At 41.7% G+C, this 12,639-nt stretch overlaps 1 protein-coding gene across 2 annotated transcripts in view; it reads right to left on the reverse strand.

Annotated features, from left to right (window-relative positions):
* LOC126100552 (homeobox protein PKNOX1-like) overlaps window positions 1-12,639 on the reverse strand; it is a 717,569-nt gene that overhangs the window by 13,025 nt on the left and 691,905 nt on the right. The gene's annotated exons all lie outside the window — the stretch shown is intronic.

The following is a 12,639-nucleotide window of genomic DNA, read 5'->3' on the forward strand; positions in this document are numbered from 1 at the left end:
TGTGACAGGATTGGAGTAGAAAGTGCTGGGTGGGTGGATGGGGCATGTTTTGCACAGGGATATGACCCTTGTGATAAGGGATTGGATTGGGAATGGCACAGGGATGGACTAGAATGTTGTGGAGATTGGGTGGGTGATGGAACACAACTTTAGGAGGTGTGGGAAGTACATCGGGTAGTATGTCCCTCATTTCAGGCAGGATGATAGGTAAAGAAAGCTGTGGCAAAGATGTGGTTCAGTTGTTCCAGTCCAGAGTGGTGCTGGGTGATGAAGGGGACACTCCTTTGTGGCTGGTTCTTGGGGGTAGTGGGAGGGTGAGGAATATGAGGGGAAATAGCATGGGAGATCTGTTTGCAGACTAGGTCTGGGGGATTGTGCCAGTCTGTGAAGGCCTTTGTGAGACCCTCAGCATACTGATATAGGGAGTTTTTGTCACTGCAGATACGCCATCCACAGGTGACCAAACTGTACGGGTGAGATTTTTTGGTGTGGTAGCGATGACAGCTATCAAAATGCATGTACTGTTGGTAGTTTGTGCGCTTAATGTGGACAGAGATGCAGATGGAGCCATCAGAGATGAGGAGGTCAACATCTAGGAAGGTGGCACAATGAGTTGAGGAGGACTGCATGAAGCAGATGGGAGAGAAAGTGTTGAGGTTGTGAAGGAACGAAGCTAGGGTGTCTTGGCCCTGAGTCCAGATCATGAAGATATCATCAATTAACCTGAACCAGACTAGTGGTTTGGTGTTTCGGGAGGCTACAAAGTTCTCCTCTAGATGGCTTATAAAACTGCTGGCATATTAGGGAGCCATGCGAGTGCCCATGACTGTGCCGCAGACTTGTTTATATACCTTCACTTCAAATGGGAAGTAGTTGTGCATTAGGATAAAGTTAGTAAGGTGCATGAAGAATGAGGGGTGGGTTTGGAGTCTGAAGGGCATTGGGAAAGTAGTATTCAATAGGCATGAGGGATGTTTGTGTATAGGGAGGTGACATGAACAGTGACGAATAGGGACCCAGAAGGTAAAGGGTTGGGGATGGTGGAAAGTCGTGAAGGAAGTGGTTAGTGTCTTTGACATGGGAGGCTAGATTGGTTGGAGGTGTTGGTCAATGAGGGCCAAATTTTTTTCAGTGGGGGCACAATAACTAGCTACAATTGGGTGCCCAGAACTGTTAGGTTCGTGGTTTTTGGGGGAGCATGTAGGAGCTGAGTGCGGGGCATCACAGGGGTGAGGAGGGAAATGAATTCAGGGGAGATGTTCTGGGAATGGCCTAAGGCTTTAAGCAGGGATTGGAGTTTGTGTTGAACTTCTGGGATGGGATCACTCGGACAGAGTTTATAGTGGAGGAGTCAGATAATTGGCGAAGGCTTCCTACCAGGTAGTTACGGCGATTTATAACAACAGTGATGTAACCTTTGTCTGCATGTAGGATGAAGTAAGGAATTCCTGGATGGTGTCCAGGGGGAGGGGGAGGAGGATCACAGGATGGTTTTGGTTGGAAGGATTGGTGGCAAAGAAATTATTTATTGCAGGGATCAGGAGGAGGAGAGTAGGTTTTGACATGTCACGCATGGTTAAATTTGGGTGTAGGGCTTAAGGTGAGGCCTTTGGATAGGACTGAAACTTCTGTGGAGCTGAGGGCTTTGGTGGAAAGGTTAACAACAGTATTACATGGAATGTTTTGGCTCTGGATTTTGTGGAGGATCATATCCCTGTAGAAGACCCAGGTCCAAAACCTGCCCAATCCACCCACCCAGCACTTCATATTCTAGTCTTGTCACAGTTTATCCTACCTCATCAGGTACCAGGTCACCTTTGAAAGCAACCATGTCATTTACCAGCTCTGCTGCAATCCTTGCATAGCTTTCTGTATTGGCATGACTACCAACCAGCTGTCCACCACGATAAATGGCCACCTCCACACTATGGCCAACAGCAAAGTAGACCACCCTGTGGCATAACGTGAACCACCACCAGCTTTTCTGAACTGCACAGATGGGAGTTATCCTTACAACAGCTTCTCCACTCCCATAATGATCCTAGCATCAACCTACGGTAACATATTGTCCCCACACCCTGAACCCAATAGTTTCCGCCGCCTCTGTCCTATCATCTCCTCCCCATTGTCATCTCTCATCCAGCTTATTTCCAGCCCTCTGCCAATGCGTCCACCTATCTTTCCTTGCTCCTATCCTTCTCTGCTCCTTTTTTCTCCAGCTCCCTGCCTCACAACCTCCTGGCAATGCACCTGTTGGTACACTCCACCAGACAGTGCTCGTCTCTCTCCCCACCTGTGCACTACTATCTCTTCCCCTTCATTGCCTCCTCCAGATTGCTCTTGCATCCCACATGATAGTTGCATTCTGGCCCAAGATGTGGGAGTTGGTGGTCATGTGTGTGTGAGGTGTGTTTGCTTTTGTGTATGTGTGTGTGTGTGTGTGTGTGTGTGTGTGTGTGTGTGTGTGTGTGTCTCTCTCTCTTTCTGATGAAGGCTGTTACTGATGAAAGCTGTGGTCGAAAGCTTTATCTAAGTGTCTTAATAGTGCCTGTTTGCAGCTTGACATTTTTTTCTTTACGGTAAGTAGCAATCTGTCTTTTCCTAAATTGTTGATATTCCTACCTGGAGTTCCTACAGTTTGGTGTTTCTTTTTCCTTAAACAGATTTGTTGTTCACAACATAGGAGATGTTGCACCACAGCGAATTTCTAACACAGGGCATTTTCAACACAGTGTGTACTACAGATGTCAGATGTGTTCAAATTTTAATAGAAACTCCTTGCTGTATGCAATGTATTTCCCACTATTCACACAATGACATGTGCCCTGAACAGGCATAAACACAAAAATCTGTGAGTATAGTTACTAGGAGAAGCTGGACCACTACAGCTGTTGGTGGATATGAAGGTAGTGGTGATGTTTGTGACCTCAGTGTTTTCTGCAAACTGAGTCACTTTTCTTATTTTTTTATAGAAAGTAAATATCTTGTGTGTTTGTGCATATGATGTACATGTGTTTCTACATCTATACTCTGCAAATCACTGTCAAGTGCACTGCAGAGGGTATTTCCCACTGTACCAGTTATTGTAGCCTGGGTAACGAGTCTGTTCAGTAGCACGGTTCTGTTTCCTAGCGAGTGCAGGTAGCCAGCCAACAATGGACTGCACTTGAGCAGGTGGCATGAGTCACAATGCCACTCTGCCAGCCTGATGTGGACATGTCTGAAATGTACCAGTATGTCTCATGTGCAGTTGGTGCTGGCACTTTGTCACTTGTCTAAATAATTCAGTTCATAGTTATTTTTGTTTGTTTTCAATACGTATTTACTTCTGTTTCATTTCAAACAATGCCCAGTGTGATAAATGCTGCCAGTTCAACACATGAAAAGAAACGAAGGAAGAAAAGTGTGTTACACAGCCAGGCCCACAAAGTCGTGTGTTTACTGAGGGACTACTTTGAGAAAGAAAAGGAAGAAGGAGAGTCCTACTGCTCATACCATGAAGAGGACTGCAACAGCATTGAAAATAAACAAGAACACTATTGTAAATACAGGAAAAGAACAGTACAGTCTAGATTGTGGCACAGCAAAGTTGCACACATCAGGAAAGGTGCAGTCAAGGACGAAGCAAGTGGTAGCTTGGGACGACACTATTCGTTGTCATTTGTCTGTTCAGTAGCACGGTTCTGTTTCCTAGCGAGTGCAGGTAGCCAGCCAACAATGGACTGCACTTGAGCAGGTGGCATGAGTCACAATGCCACTCTGCCAGCCTGATGTGGACATGTCTGAAACGTACCAGTATGTCTCGTGCAGTTGGTGCTGGCACTTTGTCACGTGTCTAAATAATTCAGTTCATAGTTATTTTTGTTGTTGTTTTTGTTTGTTTTCAATACGTATTTACTTCTGTTTCATTTCAAACAATGCCAGTAAGATAAGGGAACATCCCACTTTGTCTAAAATACTAGCACCACTTCAGAAAGCAGTGTTTTTTTAACAGATGCAAAATAGTAATCAAAAGAACATATGCTATTGCACGGCAATGCAGATTTCTGCACAGATCATGGGTATCAGATTCAAAAATATGGTGTGGACAGATGAAACTTGGATTAACGCCAACCATTATGTTGACGAAGGAGTGATGGAATACCCGAGGGAACCATGGCAGTGCCTGTTAGAAAAGAAAGGCAAATTATTATTTTACACACCATGATGAGATGAACAATAATATTTTTCAAAAGTGGTTCAAGACATCACTTATGACAAATCAGACAAGTCCATCATTGATCATTACGGAAAATGCCCTGTATCATTCTGCTGTTCATGACAAGACACCAACTTTGCCAACCAGAAAAGATGATACTATTTAGTGCCTGAAATGATGAAAAGGGGATTTCAGAAAAGATCTGAGAAAGGCTGAATTGCTCAAAACTGTAGCACAAAAGAAACCACAATTTCCAACATTAGTAACTGTTGACATTGGTAAAAGGCATAGGCATGAAATCTTTACGCTTTCTCTGTACAATTATCACTTCAATGCCACTGAAGCGGTAAGAGCGCAAACAAAAAATTAAGCTACTGCAAACAATAAAAGATTCATCATCTGTGAAGTTGAAAATATCCTCGTAGCAACTGTCAATCAAATGTCCAGAGAAACCTATACGAAAATTGTAAACAGCACTGTAAGTGTCATCAGAAAGGCAGCCAAAAACAAAGACATTCTGGAAGAACTCACAATTTAATTGTACCGGGTGATCAAAAAGTCAGTATAAATTTGAAAACTGAATAAATCACGGACTAATGTAGGTAGAGAGGTACAAATTGACACACATGCTTGGAATGACATGGGGTTTTATTAGAACCAAAAAAATACAAAAGTTCAAAAAATGTCCCACAGATGGCACTTCATCTGATCAGAATAGCAATAATTAGCATAACAAGGTAAGACAAAGCAAAGATGATGTTCTTTACAGGAAATGCTCAATATGTCCACCATCATTCCTCAACAATAGCTGTAGTCGAGGAATAATGTTGTGAACAGCACTGTAAAGCATGTCCGGAGTTATAGTGAGGCATTGGCGTCGGATGTTGTCTTTCAGCATCCCTAGAGATGTCGGTCGATCACGATACACTTGCGACTTCAGGTAATCCCAAAGTCAATAACTGCACGGACTGAGGTCTGAGGACTGAGAGGCCAAGCATAACGAAAGTGGCAGCTGAGCACACGATCATCACCAAACGACGCGCGCAAGAGATCTTTCACGCATCTAGCAATATGGGGTGGAGCGCCATCCTGCATAAACACTGTACGTTTCAGCAGGTGTTTATCAGCCAGGCTGGGGATGATGCGATTCTGTAACATATTGGCGTACCTCTTCACCCGTCACGATAGCAGTTACAAAACCAGAATTGCGCAATTCCTCGAAGAAAAAAGGCCCAATAACGGTAGATGTGGTAAATCCAACCCATACCGTGACTTTCTCGTCGTGTAATTGAGTTTTTACACGACAGTTCTAGGATTTTCAGTAGCCCAAATTCTGCAGTTGTGGGCGTTGACAGGCCCTCAGAGCGTGAAATGAGCTTCGTCGGTCCGCAACACGTTACTCAACCAATCCTCATCTTTCGCCATCTTTTGAAATGCCCACACCGCAAATGCCCTCCGCTTCACTAAATCGCCAGGTAACAGTTGCCGATGGATTTTGTACGGATAGCATCGGAGGATACATCTCAGTGCCACCCAAACAGTAGTGTATGGAATGCCGGTGCGATGTGCGACTGCATGAGCGCTGACTTCCCCGTGCCTAGCCGAACCCGCTACAGTCTCCATTTCTTCCTGAACTGTCTCAGCAGCATTATGCCTTGTGCTTGGTCGGCCACTATGGGGTCTATCGTCTAAACAACACATGGCTTCGAACTTCGAAATCATTCTCGCCACAGCTGCAATTGTCAACGGACCTTTACCCGTTCAAATCCCCTTCCTATGGCAATAGGATCGTAACGCTGAACTAGCACATACCCCATTCTGATAATACAGCTTCACTAAAACGCCTTTTCAGGTAACATCAACATGCTGCGACTGCTGGCACATCTGATTCTCTCTCTCATTACAGCTCCTTTTATACATGACTGTTATGCACAGTCGCTGACGTTTTGCTGACCACGTCATCTGTCCGACATTTTGTGAACTTTTTTTTTTTTGTTTTATGTTTTTTTGGTCCTAATAAAACCCCATGTCATTCCAAGCATGTATGTCAATTTTTAACTCTCTATCTACATTATTCCTTGGTTTATTAAGTTTTCACATTTACACTGACTTTTTGAGCACCCGGTACATTTGGGAGGGAGCAGTGACAATTTCAGCTTTACTGAAGGAGACTATTCCAAATTAGATTCTGACAGTAATGTGAGTTGAGCTTTCCCTTTTGCGTAACTACAAAACACTCAGCAATGTAAGGAGGCAGCATGTCAGCAACCTATCATGATATTGTGAATACTTTCTTGAGATTACAACTGTTAGAATGAAACTTCCTGGCAGATTAAAACCGCATGCCAGACCAAGACTTGAACTCAGGACCTTGCCTTTCGTGGGCAAGTGCTCTACCATCTGAGCTACCCAAGCATGACTCATGCCCCATCCTCACAGGTTTACTTCCGCCAGTACCTCATCTCCTACCTTCCAAATACCTCATCTCCTACCTTGGAAGGTAGGAGATGACGTACTGGCAGAAGTAAAGCTGTGAGGATAGGGCGCGAGTCACTCTTGGGTAGCTCAGATGGTAGAGCACTTGCCCACGAAAGGCAAAGATCCCGAGTTTGAGTCTTGGTCCGCCACACAATCTGACTGGAAGTTTTATATCAGCGCACACTCCGCTGCAGAGTGAAAATTTCATTCTGGAAACTGCTAATATACTGACAAATTATACTGTTGCTTGTTGTAGGACTAATTAATAATGCTAATATTTAACAACAGAAACAAAAACTGTGAATTTTCAGCAATTCGCAAAAATTTTCATTTCTATTGTGAAGTTTAACAAATACCTGTAGAAATTTCAGCATATTAGATACTAAATAGCTTGTTTCAGTATTTTGGCGTTATGTATTACAAGCTGTTGTTGTCGCTGTTGTGGTTGTGCTCTTCAATCTGAAGACTGGTTTGACGTGGCTCTCCAAAAAACTACTCTGTCCTGTACAAGCCTCTTCATGTTAAAAGAACTACCACAGTGTACATTCTTCGGAATCTGCTTACTGTATTCATCTCTTGGTCTCCATCTATGATTTTTACCTCCACACTTCCTTCCTACACTTAATTGATGATCCCTTGATGTCTCAGAATGTGTTCTATCAACTGATCCCTTTTTTTAGTCAAGTTGTGCCACAAGCTTCTTATCTCCCCAATTCTGTTCGGTACCTCCTCATTAGTTATGTGATCTACCCATCTGAAGTTCAGCATCCTTCTGGAGCACCACATTTCAAAAGCTTCTATTCTCTTCTTGTCTACACTGTTTATTGTCCATGTTTCACTTCCATACATGGCTATTCTTGAGACAAATACCTTTAGGAATGACTTCCTAACTAGTAAATCTACATTCAATGTTAAATTTCTCTTCTTCATAAACACTCTTCTTGTCGTTGTCAGTCTACATTTTATATCCTCTCTACTTCAGCCACCATCAGTTATTTTGCTGCCTAAATAGAAAAACTCATCTACTACTTTTAGCATCTCATTTTTTAATTTAATTCCCTCAATGTCACCTTATTTAATTTGACACCTGATTTAATTTGACTACATTCCATTATACTTTTTTTTTGCTTTTGTTGATTTTCATCTTATATCCTCCTTTCAAGACAATGCCTATTACATTCAACAGCTCCTCCAAGTCCTTTGCTGTCTCTGACAGGATTACAATGCCATCGGCAAACTTCAAAGCTTTTATTTCTTTTCCCTGAACTTTAATTCCTACTCCAAATTTTTCTTTGGTTTCCTTTATCGTTTGCTCAATGTACAGTTTGAATAACATTGAGGATAAGCTTCACTCCCTTCTCAATCACTGCTTCCCTTTTATGGTTCTTAGCTCGTAACTGCTGTCTGGTTTCTGTACAAGTTGTAAACAGTCTTTCGCTCCCTGTATTTTACCCATGCTACTTTCAGAATTTCAAAGAGAGTATTGCAGCCAATACTGTCAAAAGCTTTCCCTGAGTCTACAAATGCCATAAATGTAGTTAAGCTATGTTCTAAGAGAAGTCACAGGGTCAGTATTGCCTTTTATGTTCCTACATATCTCCACAATCCAAACTGACCTTCCCTGAGGTCAGCTTCTACCAGTTTTTCCATATAGAATTCATATTAGTATTTTGCAACCCTGAGTTATCAAACTGATAGTTCAGTAATATTCACACCTGTCAGCATCTGCTTTCTTTGGTGGTGGCATTATTTCATTTTTCTTTATGTCCGAGGGAATTCTGCCCATCTCACACATCTTGCACACTGAAAGGAATAGCTTTGTCATGGCTGGCTCTCCCAAAGATATCAGTAGTTCTGATAGAACGTCATATTACAAATAGGAACTGTAAATAAATTTACACATACCAATATGACCTGCATGTTATTGACACTTTTGTCTCTATTGCTATAGAATGCAAGTAGAACCCCATGAGCTACATTCAGCAACATTTCCATCTACGTGCCTGAACTGTTAATAACAGCCTAATGCTCCTTCCGTTTTGATCCACATATGGAGCAAGGATATAATCATCTAAATCTACATCTACAGACATACTCCCCAAGCCACTATATAATGCATGGGGGATGGTACCCATACCACTACCACTAATTTCCATTCTTGTTCCACTCACAAATAGAGTGAAGGAAAACAAGTGTCTATATGCCTCCATATGAGCCATAATTTCTGTCCATACGAGCCCTAATTTCTGTTACCTTATCTTTGTGGTCATTACACGCACTATATGTTGGTAGTAGTAGAATCGTTCTATAGTCAACTTCAAATGCTGGTTCTCTAAATTTTCTCAATAGTGTCCCCCCCCCCCCTCCCCCACAAAAAAAAAAACATCCTCACTCCAGGGTTCCTATTGGAGTTCTCTGAGCATCTCCATAATACTTGCATGTTGTTCAAATCTACCAGTATGAACCGACATGGTAGGGATCCCAAACATTCAACCAGTACTCAAGAATGGATCACACTAGTGGTGTATAAGTGGCCTCCTTTACAGATGAACCCCACTTTCCAAAAATTCTCCCAATAAACTAAAAGTCGACCATTTGCCTTCCTAACCATAATCTTCACATGCTTGCTCCATTTCATACCGCCTTGCAGTGTTATGCCCAGACATTTAAAGGATGTGACTGTGACAAGTAGGGCACTATTAATGTTGCATCTGAACATTAAGGGCTTGTTTTTCTACTCATACATTTTAACTGATGTTATTCGACACTTAGAGCTAGCTGCCATACATCCCACCAACTAGAAATTTTGTCTATGTCATCTTGTATCCTTCTACAGTCACTCAATTTAGACTCCTTCCCATATACCGTATCATCATCAGCTCATCTGTCTGCCAGATCATTTAAGTATGTAGAAAATAATGCCACACACTTCCCAGGGGCACTCCTGACAATACCCTGGTCTCTGATGAGCACTCACCATTGAGGACAGTATAATGGGTTCTCTAAAAATTTTTGAGCTATTCTCATATCTGGGAACATACTCCATATGTTGATCTCTTCATTAACAGTATGCAGTGGGGCACTACGCTTTCCAGAAATCTAGAAATATGGAATATGCCTGTTGCCCTTCATCCATAATTTGCAGTATATCATGCGAGAAAAGGGCAAGCTGAGTTTTGCAAGGGCAATGCTTTCCCAAACCTTGCTGATTTGTTGACATAAGCTTCTCAGTCTCAAGGAAATTAGTATATTTATACTGAAAATATGTCCAAAAATTGTGTACTAAACTGATTTTAAGGATATTGGTCTGTAATTTTGCGGGTCTTTTCTTTTACCCTTCTTGTATAAGAGAGTCACCAGTGCATTTTTCGAGTCACTTTCAACTTTGCACTGAACAAGAGATTCACAAATAAAGCAAGTTAAGTAAGGGGCCAATGCCATAGAGTACTCTTAGAAATACTGAATTGGGTTTCCACCTGGACCTGGTGACTTATTTGTTTTCAACTCTTTCAGTTGTTTTTCTACACCAGGGATACTTATTACCATGTTGTCCATGTGGGCGTCTGTTTGATGGCCATTGCCTGAACACTTCTGTGCACACTGTAATAAGGCTAGTCTTGTCTTAGCATCCATACAGGAACAATACATAGTAAGATGTAGTACATTACTGGATTCCTAACTTAAAACTATTTCTTGAAATTTTGCGTAGGTTTTCACATCGCAGTGGTTATCTATCTTTAATTATCTGCCAGTTAAGCTTTTCCAGCATCTCTGTGAGGCTCTCCCATGTGTCAAACAAATCTGTAACCATTTGTACTGTCCTTTGCTGTACATGTTCAAATATCACTTTTATCAGTCCTATTTGGAACTTGAGGAATATTATAGGATGGGTTGTGTAAGTGTTTTGTAGGTAATAATCTTTGTAGACTGGCTTCATTTTCTCAGTACCATACAAAGGAACTGAAGTATGCCATCTGCTACACATACAATTAAACCTATGTGATCATTGCATTTCATATCCATACAAACTGTTAAATGCAGATATTTGTACAAGCTGACTGATTCCAACTGTCTCACTGGTATTGTAGTCATATGGCACTACGTTTTTTCATTATGTGAGGTGCCCAACTTTGCTTTTCTGAACATTTAAAGCAAGTGGCCCCACTTTGAAATCTTATGAAGATATGACTGAATATTTGGGCAGAATGTTTCAAACAGCATTTCACTATACAGGGTGATTCTTATTAACATTTAAAAACTCCCAAATTGTCATAGATGATGCTGAGACAAGTAATTTAATATAAGACACATGGGGCTGCATATGTCGGGAAACACACAAAAAGTGGATGAGAAATGTTAGACATGTGACATCATCATCAGATGACGAACTTCACTACATGTGCATGTGCAGCAGTTGGACTTGGGCATGAAGGGATGATTGAGTGGTGCAATACAGACATGTGACATCATCATCAGATGATGAACTTCACTACATGTGCATGTGCAGCAGTTGGACTTGGGCATGAAGGGATGATTGAGTGGTGCAATACATGCGTTTGGACAAATGGTACAAATTTCAAACAGCTTTTGTAAATGTGGTCTGTTGTAAACACTGAAGTTACAAAATTATTGTCCTCAGTGCAACCAATGAAAAAGGTTCTTGTTTTGGGTTTCTTTCGTATTGTTCTTTCTTTTTTTTTTGTTTACAGACATTATTTCGTAAGGAAACATAGGTCATTTACTGGTAACAATGCAATTCGGAAGTTTACACTCATTTGCTTGTAACACAATACGGTAGGTTTTGTTGTACTGTACTTTGCAATAAACCAGCAGCGACAGCTATGCTGGTAAATAAAATAATAAATCTTACTTCAATGCAAACACACAGTTATCTAACTTTAAAAGAAAAAAAAATTGCTGTCAGGCACAAGACTCAAATCCTGTGACCCACGCGCTATAGTTGTGCATGTGGGTCAGGGAGGCAGACCAACATGAATACTTCACTACCGTTGAGATGATCAGGTGTGACAGACCAACAGGCTCAACCACTGCACATGCAGCAAGTTATGTGTCTGCTGACATCACATGATCAACAATTATCATTCACTCTCAGGGTACTTCCTGACCCCATATGCCCCTTATGTCTTATATTAAACTACTTGTTTCAGCATCAGCCACGTCGCTTCAGAGGCTTCTAAACATTAATAAGAATCACTCTGCAGGAAACTGCATCATCAGTAAAAAGTCTGAGGTTACCATCAATATTGTCTGCCAGGTCACTAATGTAGACCATCAACGAAAAAAGTCTCAATAGGACACATCTGTTCATTATTCTCCATCCAAGACAACATGCCATATCCCTGCCAAGAATCGTCGATCCATTCACAAACTTCACTCTGTACCCCATATGGTCGTACGTTTCATAATAAGCCTAGGTGTGGTACTGAGTCAAATGCTTCTTTTGGAAGTCAAGAAATACTGTATCCACATGACTGTCTTGTTCCACAGCTTTCGGGATGTCATTTGAGAAAAGTGTAAGTTGGGTTTTGCACGATTAATGTTTTCAGAATCAATGCTGGGTGTCATGGAGGAGGTCTTTTGTTTGAAATACATCATTATATTTCAACAGATGCATGTCAAAGACAATGGTCGGCACTCCTGTTAACCTTCTTGTAGAGACGTGTAACCTGTTCTTTCTTCCCATTATAATGGTGCACAACTAAGAGGGCACCTGTGTGATGTGTTCTTAACAAAAAGTGTGGCATTACTAGTGAGCGCTCTGCCTCTGTCCCATGCCACACTCTCTGGTGCTAGCTACCCTGGTACTGGCAATACTGAGTAGTGCACACCATGGTATTGTTTCTGCTTCTGCCCCTACTTATCTCAGAAAATTGTTGCTGTTACTTCTTAAAATATGATGCTTAACTAGCCATGATCACTGACAACAGCATCCTTCTTGTCAT

Source organism: Schistocerca cancellata, chromosome 9 (assembly GCF_023864275.1).
Source record: "Schistocerca cancellata isolate TAMUIC-IGC-003103 chromosome 9, iqSchCanc2.1, whole genome shotgun sequence".
Taxonomy (NCBI): Eukaryota; Metazoa; Arthropoda; class Insecta; order Orthoptera; family Acrididae; genus Schistocerca; species Schistocerca cancellata.